General features: G+C 47.8%; 1 protein-coding gene across 1 annotated transcript in view; it reads left to right on the forward strand.

The window, feature by feature from the left end:
- LOC142586184 (uncharacterized) overlaps positions 1–13,281 on the forward strand; it is a 37,568-nt gene that overhangs the window by 1,005 nt on the left and 23,282 nt on the right. The gene's annotated exons all lie outside the window — the stretch shown is intronic.

Below are 13,281 nucleotides of genomic sequence, written 5' to 3' on the forward strand. Positions count from 1 at the left end.
GTTTAACAAGCCACCTTGTTTATATTTGACGAAATTAGGAAGAATATTATTGGTAACTGGAACGCAAAGTTCAAAGTGTGCGGTTTAATTGTGGCTTTTGCAATGAATTACGTATGCAAGTGTCCCGGAGCGTTATGAGAGGCGGCGCAAAATTTAGCCAGCTGGCCCGGCGTAACTACAAAAGCCACCAAGATTAAGTTCAGAAAACTTTGAGGCAATGGCAGCGCAAGGTGATGTGCTGAGTGAAACGCGTGTGGATCAAATACAGCCTTTCTGACATTTCATTTAGCAAGTGCACAAACGTGTCATACTGCCGTTTTCAGAATGTTTCCGTAAATTCCGAGAGAACTCTGCGTTAGACAAAGTTGACATTTTGTAGAAATGCGGGGAATGTTAACTGTAACGTCTCCGGAAAATTTCACGTTTCTGCCTTCGTAAGTCTCCCCAATTTGTGTTCCGGATGCCTGCATTCGTGAAATTTTTTAACAAGTAGTGAAAAGTGTTATACTTTTTACAGGGCGAACTTGTACCTACAAAAACAAATACACAAAGCAGAATGACAGCGACCAGCGACGATGGTCAGTCGTATAAAATTACATCAACGGGTCGGAGGCGTCAATTATTATTGATGGGCGAATATTTGGAGGTTCGAATCGAATATCCACACAGTTACCTTGCTCTTATTTATTTCACTGATAAATCCAAAATCGAAATTGGCCAAGGCAACTACGTTGGTTCATTTTTTTTTACATTTCACTAAAGCTATCGATGCAATTACTCATGATATTCTATTCTCTAAACTTGCTTCAAAGTCGAAATTGGCCAAGGCAACTACGTTGGTTCATTTTTTTTTTACATTTCACTAAAGTTATCGATGCAATTACTCATGATATTCTATTCTCTAAACTTGCTTCTTACGGTGAATACATTTCTGGCGTTTTGTATAACAAAAAATAATTAACATTGGGGTTCCACAAGGCTTACTTCTTGGCCGCTTTTATTTTTATTGCATATTGTGGCACAATGATTAGACAAAAGGGGAAATATATTTACAAGGTATACAGAAAAGACAGGCAGAGCAGGCAAGTTTCTCACGTCAACGCTTTCAGCCCAAGCTCGTGCTCTCCTTCTTCCATCTGGCTTTGAGCGTTGTAACATATGTCCCTCTGACGTGGAAGCACCATCCCGGTGCGTCTTATATGGACAAAGACTGGTAGCGTTTAACGCCGACAACATGGACGACGTTACGGGGAGGCTGAACATGGCAAGCGGGAGTCGTGACCGGAGAGATTTCGTTTGATGCATCTGTCACCTGGCGGAGGACTCGGTAAGGACTGGCGTAGCGCGACATCGACTTTACCGATAGGCCGACGCGGCGGGTCGGAGGCCATAGAAGGACAAGGTCCCGGGTAGGAAGTTGGCATCGCGGTAGCGACACACATATGTGATCTTCTGCCTGTTCTGGGACATAGAAAGGCGACGATGAGCAACTTGCCGCGCCTGTTCGGCTCGGCAATGACTTGTTGGGCATACTCCGACGCAGACGCTTGAGCGATGGGTAGGATGGTGTCGAAAGGTAATACGGGACCGCGGCCGTACAATAGATAAAATTGTGAGTAACCCGCTGTCTCGTGGCGCGAGAAATTGTACGCGAATATGACGAAGTGGAGAGCCTTGTCCCAGTCACGGTGGTCATCGGAAACATACATTGAAAGCATGTCTGTGATGGTGCAATTAAGATGCCCAGAAAGGCCGTTCGCCTGCGGATGGCAGGCAGTGGTGAGCTTGTGTTTCGTGGCGTACGAACGGAGTAGGTCATCCACCACTCTGGGGAGGAAATACCGGCCGCGGTCAAGAAGTTGACCTGAGGAGAGCCGTGAGGAAGGATGATGTCGTGTAAAAGGAACTCAGCAACGTCTGTTGCGCAGAATGTTGGAAGAGATTCGGTGATCGCATACCGAGCTGCATGGTCGGTAGCGACAGCAATCGGCTTGTTGCCAGAAGCAGATATAGGAAAAGGTTCAAACAGGTCTAGCCCAACGCGAAAGACTGGCTCTGGAGGCACGTCGATAAGCTGAAGGCAACCAGCAGGGAGCAGAGGTGGCTTTTTCCGGCACTGACATAACTTTCAAGAAACGACGTAGCGGCTGACGGATCGGTATAGACCGGGCCAAAAGAAGGGGTGCCGGACACGACCGTACGTGCGAGAGACCCCAAGGTGACCAGCAGTGGGTACATCGTGCAACTGAGTGAGAATAGTGGCAATCAGATTGCGAGCAACGACAAACAACAGTGCAGGACCACTAGGGTGCATGCTGCGCGCCAATAAAAAGTGCCGTCCTCGAGGGGAAACATTCGAAGGGAGGGGTCGGACATCACAGATGCGAGCTTGTCCATGACGTGACGTATGTAGGGGTCGTGGCGCTCCTCGGTGGCTATGTCAGCGAAAGCAGATAGAGAACAGGAGCAGGAATGTCGGTCGCAAAAATATCCGGCGAGTCGACAGGATAGCGTGACAGCCAGTCGGCATCTTGGTGTATATTACCGAATTTGTTGGCCATGGTGTACGGGTATACCTGAAGTCGCAGCGCCCAGCGACCGAGGGGTCTTGTCGGGTTCTTTAGGAAAGAAAGCCGGCGCAGCGAGTGGTGGTCTGTAAGGACTGTATAGGGCCGACCGTAACAGTGAGGGAGAAATTTCGCTACTGCCCAGACATGTGCAAGGAACTCCCGCTAGGTGATAGAATGGTTCAGTTCGGTTGCAGAAAGCAAACGACCTGCGTATGCCATGACACGGTGGTGCCCTCGCTGACGCTGAGACAAAATGGCGCCGGTTTCATGACGACTGGCGTCAGTGCGGACTTAAGTAGGAGCAGACGGGTCCAATTGCGACAAAATAGGTGGATATGTCAACAGAGAGATAAGCTTCAAGAAGGCGCTTGCTTGTTCTGGGCCTCAGGAAAATGAAGTATTGGCTTTGAGAAGCCCAGTGAGACTTCCGCAAAGTTGTGCACGAAGCGGTGGAAGTATGACCACAGAGGCACAAAGCTCCGTACTCCCTTGGCGCTTGTCGGCACGGGAAAATTTTGCAGAGCCCGAACTGTGTCTCGTCTGGGGGCACACCGGAGTAGTCAAGCTGGTCAAAGATAGTGATTTCGAGGAGACCTAAGTGACACTTAGACGAATTAATGTGGACAACGGCATTCCGAAATACAGATAGAATAAAAGGCGCTGGAGCTGTGTGGCAAACGTAGGAGTGAGAACGATGACGTCGCCTAGGTAACAGACAGATGGACCACTTGAATCTGTGAAGAAGTGCGTCCATCACGCGTTCGAACGTGGCTGGCGCATTAAATCAGCTGAAAGGCATGAATTTGATCTGGTATAGGCCGTCCGGTGTTACAAAGGCTGGCTTCTCACGGGCCACGCCGTCTACAGCAATCTGCCAGTAGCCGGAACGAAGGTAGATGGAAGAAAGATATTCCGCACCGTGAAGGCAGTGGAGGGTGTCAGCAATGCGTGGGGGAGGGTAAACATCATTTCTAGTTATCTTGTTCAGGTGCGGGTAGTCCACCCAGCAACGCTATGTATTGTGCTTTTTAACTAGGGCTACCGGAGCCGCCCACGGGCTTGACCATGGCTCAATTGTTCCTCGATAAAGCACCTTTTCTACATCGGCTTGAATCAGCCGTCGCTCACGGAAGGACACTCGGTAATCGAATGAGCGTCGCCAGTGTTATTTATGTGTTCTGCAATAGAGATCGGGCCTAAAGGGTGACCATTCAAGTAAAAAAATGTCGCTAAACGAGGCAAACAAAGAACGTAACTGCTCGTAGTGCTAAGGCGCTAATCAGGAGAGATCTAGCTTGGGAAGTTGGATAAGACAGCTGGTGAAGACGGGGAAGAGTCACTGTGAGACGACGTTTCAGCAGTCAAGGAAGATAGGTGGTAGTCCTCGCAAGATGACAGCATGCCTGAGGCTATGTCTTGCGGTGCAACGTGACTGCACAGCCCGAAATTCGGAAGAGGAAGACACGTAGAATTGTTCGTTACATTGACGACAGTGCGAGGAAGCGCGGGGCTATGGGCCAGGGGACGTCCGCAAGAGTAGAGACAACGTAAACCCCCTCAGACACAAATGAGGTGTGCGAAAGAAGGACGCGCGTCCTAGAGTGAGGGAGAAAACGGATGTGTCCGGAAGAAAATCTGCTGCGAACTTCCTTTGGAGTGTCAGAAGAGCAGGGCAAATCGAGGTGAGCAAGTACCATGGATTAATCAATTAATAATGCGCTGATAGAAATAAAGACATAGAATAACGTTGCGGGGACATTCTTAAAGGACAGTGAAAGGAACGGAGGTCTGACGACTGGCGACCACTGACACGAGCATTGCACATTCCTATGACGGCGAGCGTTCTTCTGTCGGTGACCCGCACAACTCAGGATGCAGAAGGCGTGATGACTTTAGACAGGTGTCTAGAAAGATGGTCACTCATGACGGAGATGTGCGTGCCGGTATCAATCAGAGCCATTGCAGGGACACCATCGATATACACGTGAAGTAAATTTCTATCCGTCGGCCAGGTCAGCAGAGGAATTTCAGTCCAAGTCGATGTAGCAGCGTCACCCCTCGGAGCTGTACTCGTCAGTTTTCTGACGGACGTCGGTACATGGACGACGGACAACGGCGAATCGAAGCTGGTCGAGGCAGGGGGCATCATGGCGAAGGCGAACGACTCAACCGTGCAGGTGGCGAGGCCTCAGCATGGTGTTATGGCTCCGTAGGCTCTTCCGACGGCGTACGGTAAGGTTGGAACGCAGATCGTAATGAGGGCGTCCAAGTGTTAAGGAAGTGACGAGAAATGTGGCCAACACGTCGGCAGCTGAAACAAATACGCCTGTCGTCTGGTGTTCGCCGTTCTATTGGGTAACGAAAGGGCCGTGAGGAGTACCGGTTCTGCGGAGCCAGGACAGTAGCAAAGGCGTCGGATCAGTTGACGGAGCAAGTGGAGAGTACACCAAGGTTTGCCAGCTCTTCGCGAATGACTGGATGAGGGAAACCGTCGGCCGAAAATAATTAGGGGCATACGTCTGGGAGCTATCCATTGACGCGCCCTCTATCTCCCCGCCGACGATACGCGCAATTTTCTCGGACGCGGTCGTCTGAGGCGTGGAATGATCTTCGCACGATGATGTAGCGGCTGTATTTGGAAGACGGGTATACTGATGCACAATTCGACGGTCTTTAGCTTCTTCGAAACGCCGGCATTCCCTTATGATGTCGTCGATGCTGGTAAAGTTCCTGTACACGAGAGGGTTAAAGGCGCCGCCTGCTATGCCCTTCAGTACATGGTTTACCTTTTCTTTCGGCATTCGCTCGTCCACCTTGCGGCAAAGAGCAAGGATGCAATTGTGTCTTCCCGACTTGTCGTCCAACTGTCCTCCCAAAAAGGTCGTAGAACATTTTCCTGCATTGCCCCCAACTGGTTAGCTCCTCTTCATGCGTCTGAAACCAGACACTTGCCGTAGCTTTCAAGTAGGAGATCATGTTGGCTAGCAAAGGGTCTGGTGCCACCTGTTATTTTCGCGGACATGCTCGTACTTCCGGAGCCAATATTGACGTCAAGGTTGTCGGTACCCGTAAACGTTCCAGCATCGCGGGGCTGAGCCAATATGACAGTTCATATGGTGGTCACCGTCGTGGTCGCCGTTGTTGCGGCCTCTTCGTCAGTCGGTATGGTGGTAGCCACCAGGCTAGGCCCGCTTCGGTGCTCCGTCTTGCACTAGATGTACCTCACACTTCCACCAAAATGTGGCACAAGGATTGGAAAAATAATTACAAGTTGCTTTCAAGCTATATCAAAAGACAGCGGAGCAGGCAAGTCCCTCAATTTATGGTCTGCAGCCCTGGCTCGTTCTCTCCTTCTTCCACCTTGCTTTCACCGTTTTAACAGTATGAACGATGAACAAAATATCTAACTTCACCAACAGAGTGCATCCTATATGCCAATGACACCACTCTTCTATCTTCGAGTAACTGTTTAAACAAACTCGTAACGACCCTTAATGCTGATCTTACAGAAAAACGATGGAGGACGTCTAAGCTTTGCCTTTAAGAGTGGAACGCGATTACATTCAAAGATACCTGACTGCTTCTCACGCTTTCCGGCAACTGGAGCGTATGTAACCATAATGTTTACCGGAAAACGCTGGCTGTGAACGCTATGCACGAAGGCGGGCTTTCTGGTAGAAACGCGGCCTCTTGGATTACCCGCGATGCTGCGGAGGCGAGCGCCATTAGAGGTATTGCAAGGAACCGGCCGTGCCGCTCCGTGGCCCCCGGCGCGCGCAAATGGCAGACGCCGTGGCCGATCTATGAATGGCGAAACGCTGGAAAAGTAGTTCCTTTGAGTTTTCGCCTAACAGGATTATGTTTTCTCGTCTATTCAAATTATAATCCAACGCTATCCTATCTGTAGGTTATGTGCAAGTCGTACTTCACGATTTTTATACTTATTTTAGCTCGAGAAATTCAATTAGCTCGGTAGCTTTCTTACGCCACATTGAAGTCCTGGGTATGGCTGGTTCGACAATATTTTTTTTCCCTAAATGATGTTCGACGCTGGACGCCGGCACCGGATTTTCTGCGACACGTGGTCTTTAACGCTGTCGTGTTACTATCTACTCGGTGGGCTAAAAATAAACTTCTAATTAATATTTCCAACCCTAAGTTCGTAATCTTCAGTTCTAGGCGCACCAATTACTCGCAAGTTCTGCCAATATTTATTAATTTGCATGTCATTTACCACTACAACCATGCACTGTGGGTTTCTTGGTGTCTAGCTTCACTCACGCCTGAAATTTAAATTACACATCCATGAACAAAGAAAAACTTCATACGGGATTAGCATTCTAGGCAAAGCTAGATACTGGGCGCTGTAACGTAAAGCTATTCCAAACTTTTCTATTCGAATTCTGCAATCAGCCCTCCACGATTGGCCAACAACTTTTCAGGCCACCACCACATCGCCTGTCTGCCACGCGACGTGACGAAAACTACGAAAGCGGCCCAACTGATATGACGTGTACATTACGCATAAACAGACTGAGCAAAATATAAATAATTATATCTGATTAGGCGCCTTTTCGCCATTAGGCCTCTGCTATTTGTGAAAATATTTCCGGCTGCGCCCGCTTCGCCTGCGTGTCAAGCGGCCTCACGAAACCGCGATAACCCCTCGCGTCAAAGTGACGTGTAGGCGTTAAAGATGCATTATTATGCCGAACAAAAGTGATTTTTTTCTGAATAGCCGGATACTGCCCCGCTCTTAAAGGAATAGAAAGTTGGCTGCTTGCTGATCGCTCAGGCACTGGCTATTCGCACTTGCCTGAGAGCACGGATTTATGTACGTATAATAAACTTTTTGCGTGGCAGTATAACGTTATCGAGCCCTTTGGGCACCTTCCATCACCCTGCCAATTCTTCTTTGCTGAGGATCCATTTTAGCGTCATTTTTAAACTTCCGTTGCCCACCACCGTGGTGTTCGAACGGCCACCGCCAGCTAAGGGGAAGCCGACCAATCGCAGACACCGGCCGCACCTTCCTCAGAAGCTTATCTAGTTTCACTGCGCTGCATCCGCACATCGAAACTCTCTCCACTTCAGCGTGCTCTTCGCCTCTAGCCCGCCAATTAGATAAGAAAAACCGCTCAATGTAGGCAATTATATTTGTTTGAAAGCAAACGATAGTGACCTCCTATAAACGAGGAAAGCGTTTGATTGGACTGTTGAGACAACGCTGCGGGTCATCGCCCGATGCTTTGCGTCGGCGGTTACGTAAGTTTGACGTCAGGAAAATGGAATAAAAACAGATTGGAGCAGTTTTACGCTATAGTGCCCTTTATCTTGATATACATACTCTGATTACTCTATACGGCGCATTTATTCATAGCCACCTAAACTTCCTTAGGCCAAACCTACCACACCAACCCTTCTTTCTTACAATATGTCCAAAATCAAGCCATCCGTGTTATTACTAGGAATAATCGCCGATCACGTGTTACTGAGCTGTACGTTTACACATTTGCATATCGGGCAATTACAGACCATAATTCCTAAAATTTGTTATCATGGAAAGACTTACGAATTCGAATATTTCGCGTTTTTTCTCTCAACAACAATATTTCCCTTCCAAAAGTCCGCGCTAACTGCGGTACCAAAAGAGTTGGTTTTGTTTTAATAAAACTATGAAACTGTTGCCTTCTAATTAGGACTTTCGCTGAGGATACCAATTTTCGAAGTAAATTATACCATGTGTTTGGCGCATGATAGCCTGAGTTGCTTATGCGCAATAAAACCCAATACAATACAATATTAAAACTGTTTTTTCAGGTAATCATTCAAATGTTTGCTTCTTGATTTTATTTGTAACTTTGTAAACAATCACGCAATTTTACTGGTTAGATAACCTGGCCTTCGTCGTTTTATGCTGAATAATGACCATTTATTTATTTACTAGAATTGTTTAGTCACTGAACGATTCTACTTGTTCAATTATTGCATTAATAATTGTCAATGCTATTATTTTATTGTAACTGCTTTTCTTCTTGCTTTTTGCTGTTTAGCAGCTTTACATTTCACCTAAAATGTTATAGGAGATCCCCCTACAGATTTTGATTATGGGACCTCCTTCTGCACGATATCATACACACCGCTCTACATGCATTTTACCAGAATAAACCTCATGCTATTCGTAATTCGTATTCGAAAATTAACTATTCATTACTTTCGCATGCCAAAACGGACCAAATATTTCGCTACAACCGACTGTTAAATTCAGGTTACTGTTTGTCGTCTGCTATACAAAGGATCGATAATTATCAGAAGTGAAACAGACTAAAGGTTCTGAAGAAATGCAGAAATAAAATGGGCAATGTAAGTGGTGTTCTTGGTTTTGCGGCCGAAGCGTGAAGGAAAACCTGAGATTTTTGCTTGTGGTTCTTAAGTGAACGTTTCTCGCACTATTTATGTAGCAGATTTTATTCTCACGCTACAACCTGTCATGTTCTTCCTGAAATTTGTCCGTTTACATGTGTCTACAGCGCATAATTCCCACAGCAGCTTTTTTGAAATGTTTCGATTTTTTCATAACCACCTACCTAGCGTTTTTGAAAAGCTAGTGGAACAGTAGCTGTCCATTCCTAAAAAAACTGCGTTCAAACCAGGCTCTAAAGATCTTGAGAGGTTATTTATGCACTTTTTCGAATTGACAATTAGCGATTGTGCGTTTAAAAGTTTTGCTACTTGTCGGTCTCAATAGGCTGTGTCCTTTTTCACTAATCAGTGCAAGCATGGCACATATATTTACCAAAATAAAGATTCCCGATTTAAATATTTATTTATTTATCTATTTATTTGTTTGCTTGTTCGTTTATTTATTTAGCATGCCTTCATATCTTGAATGTGCTACAAAATAAGTCGGAAAAAGAAAGAAAGGCACAAGCATATTAACTAAAAGCGTTCTTTATAGTGGTTTTGAAGTTGTTTGTATCGGTGATGAGCGCGATTGATGCGGAAAGGCAATTCCAGTCCACGCTTGTCTTAGAGACGAAGGAGTCAATGGAAATGCTTGTACGGCACATTGGGATCCAAATTTTCAGGCTGTGGTAGTGGGGGAAGAAATATTAAAACAAATCAAAGCCCCTTTCTTAAAGAAGGTTGAGCGCGAAGCTTCCCCCAATGCAAGCTGAACCAAAGTCCTAAGCCAACGACCACGCAACGAACCCAAGAAATACTGAACGACCCGATGTGATTTGATTGCTTGTTTAGGATTGTATTTTCGGAAGGTTGAAGTTGAATGAAGACTCATTTTGTTGAGTTGCATAACATTTATTTTAGATCATGTAACTGTTGATTACAGGCACATGCTCACACTTTCACGGACCGACTCTACACTTCCATACTATTGCTTTGTGATCGCTGTAGTAGACGGTCACAGGTTCTGCCATTGTAACGTGACACAGCCTGCTTGCAAAAGTGATATCAATACAGGAACGGTGTTGCGTCGTGGGTCTCTGTAGCATCTTCGGTTTCAACAAGTAGCGATCTAGAACCCGCCGTGGTTGCTCAGTGGCTATGGTGTTGGGCTGCTGAGCACGAGGTCGCGGGATCGAATTCCGGCCACTGCGGCCGCATTTCGATATGGGGGCGAAATGCGAAAACACCCGTGTACTCACATTTACGTGCAAGTCAAAGAACCCCACGTGGTCAAAATTTCCGGAGTCCTCCACTACGGCGTGCCTCATAATCAGAAAGTGGTTTTGGCACTTAAACTCGATAATTTTAAGTAGCGATCTAGCATGAAACTCTCGATCCATTTGCCATGCTCCTTCGCCACATCGATGTTAGTCATCGCACACGAGGAACGGCACACTATGTGGCTTTAAGGTCTTCATTTCTGCCACGAACGTTTCCGCGTGACCACGAGACGTGTTCGGTCTGATGTACACGCTGATGGTCACATGAACAGTAGGCAGCTCGACTACACAAGCGTCTCCCACATGACTTCTGCATGCCGTTGCCGATACATGGCATCGGCCTTAGGGACACGATCGCGCTCGCGCTTACGTTCGCCTAGGGCAGCTTCTTCTGCCGTGCGCTGCACGTGGCACTCATGGTGACAGCCGGAAATGCACTGCGTGACGCGAGTAATGCAATGCAGATATATACAGTTCATCTGGGTAGCGTGCGTTCAAACATCTTTCTTGAAGAAAGGGACTTAGATTTTTTTTTGCGGATCCTAACCGTGTTCACGCGCACTTGCTGTCTCCGATAAACAGGTACGCTCAGTCAATATAGTAATATTTGGGGTTTTACGTGCCAAAACCATCTTCTGATTATGAGGCACGCCGTAGTGGAGGACTCCGGAAATTTTGACCACCTGGTGTTCTTTAACGTGCACCTAAATCTAAGCACACGGGTGTTTTCGCATTTCGCCCCCATCGAAATGCGGCCGCCGTGGCCGGGATTTGATCCCGCGACCTCGTGCTCAGCAGCCCAACACCATAGCCACTGAGCAACCGCGGCGGGTGCTCAGTCAATCGCGACAGGGGTGGTGTCATGCCTAGCGGACGCAACTTGCGCTTTCAGTGAACTTTGTGCGCATGTGCTACTCTTGCTGAGCTCATCGCTTCGCGCCCTTATCAGGCACTGACCGGCCGGCCAGTCGATGCTGGTGCAGTACTGCGAATTTAAACTGTAGTGTTCTATGAAGATGTGTAAATTGGCTTTCCTACAGTGCGTTTTCGGCGTTCACGGACGAATCAGTGAGACACAGAAAGCTTCGCTTAAATATGGGGGCAAAACAAGACTTTCTTTTCGTTTGGATTCGATATTCGGTTCGATATTCCATACTTACAATTCTTATTTACGAAAATGAAACATTCGCGCATCTCTATTATTTATGCATGAATCGTCATTGATTCTGGAGTCGCGCGTGGCGCATGCAACCTGATTACACGAATACAACATCGAACACAGACTGACTCGGTGACGATATCTGAGAAAGTGACGATTCAGAAAGACGCGTCCCGTGCGGAGCAACTTTTGAACGCGCGTGTCCATATGAACACTCGAGCTGCGTGCGAGCCGTTGTCATTGCTGCATAGTATTGTCGACAATGCGTCGGCTGCCTGCGCGTGAAGACTCGGAAGGTCTCCAGAGACGCCGCAGAGGTGAGAGAGAGAGAGAGAAACAACTTTATTTGCCACTGTAGGGTAGGAAGTTAGGGAAGGTAGGCCTAGTGTGGCTCCCAGGTGGGGGCGACGTCTTGGGCCCACGAGACGAGTGCGAGTTGCGTTTTCTTGTCTGCTCTAGTCAGCAGCTGGTTCCAACCCTCCTCGGAGGGAGCTGGCAGAAATGATTGTGGGCAAGGGTTACCCTCGCCTCCCCAGAGAATGTGTGCCCGAGTGGCGAACACTCCATGGTCGCACATAGTACAGACGGGGTCGTAATCCCCGTTAGTGATTAAATGAAGACTAGAATGACAGAGTGGAATTGGTCTGCAGTCTGCGAAGCAAGGTGGCTTGCGCTCGTTCGAGGTCGGGGTGGGGAGGCGGGTAAACGCGTCTCGTCTCCTTGTAGATGTTGGTAATGTGAGCATAGGATTTGGGGGCCTCTGCGAGCGCATACGGATTCGAGGGGCCGCCCTACCGGTTAGTTAGGCCTCGAAGTGCGCGTGGCTGCAAAAACGACGAAGCCAAATAGACGCATCCTCATGCTTTGCTCAGTCGGTCCTGCGGCGGAGCCGGAACAGTTGTCCTACCTTCCGCTGCTGGGTATTTAGCGTTGCTGGAAACAACCACTAGGGCTTCTGCTGAGCAGTTGCGTTGTATTCCACAACGCGGTGCATACATTGCTTGAAGCGCAACAGAAAGCTCACTTTTAAGATGCAAACGCTGCCTGTTTTCGTTTCACTTCGGAGGGCATAACGCATGCACCGTGAGTGCTGGCTCTTTTCGCTAAGTGTTTGCTCTGAATTGATATCACAATCCCGCCGCCATTATGTGGAGCCTTAGCGCCGCCAGCGGCGTTGCGGGTATCGTACTTGAAAGGGCATGAGACCGTGACATAGGTAAGCATTCGCGTTTTGCGAGCGACGTTGTGGTGTACACACAGCAGCTCAGCCGGAGGAACCCTAGTAGGCCCGCGTGCAAAGCTCAAGCCAGCAGTGGAAGGCAGAACACTGTCCTGGCGCCACAGCAGAGCCGACTGTGCCAGAGCTTTAGGGTGCATTCGTTTCGCGTCTTTGCCTATGCAGCCGTAGGCATTGCACGTCTCTCGCGGCTGTGGATATCTTGTAACCGAGAGAAATAATTGTAGCCTTTATAATCCAAAAAATAGCTAAAATCTCATGATCACGTTGCGCTGAGTTTTACACTGCCAAAAAGAGGACGAAAGAGGGAAGGAGAACTTTCTTTAACATGGTCCTGAACCACCCTTCGGACTTGGCGAGAAAACACAGTCCCCGGATAGCGTATGCTGCTGTGAAAATCTCGGCCAAGTTTTCCAGTCGCGCGTGACCCGTGGAGCTCGCAACCGGAGCACGAAGTTACCTTTCTGTTCTGTCGAACGCTTTTATTGCGATAGCAAATATATGGACACTCCAGACACTCGCACACTCACAACTTCACATCAATGCACCTTAACCCAAATTTATTCACCTTCATTCACTTTACTCCTCCTTAAGTCACCTTACTCCAACTTGTTCTCACTTTATTTCACT

This window comes from Dermacentor variabilis, chromosome 6, assembly GCF_050947875.1.
Source record: "Dermacentor variabilis isolate Ectoservices chromosome 6, ASM5094787v1, whole genome shotgun sequence".
In the NCBI taxonomy this organism is placed as follows: Eukaryota; Metazoa; Arthropoda; class Arachnida; order Ixodida; family Ixodidae; genus Dermacentor; species Dermacentor variabilis.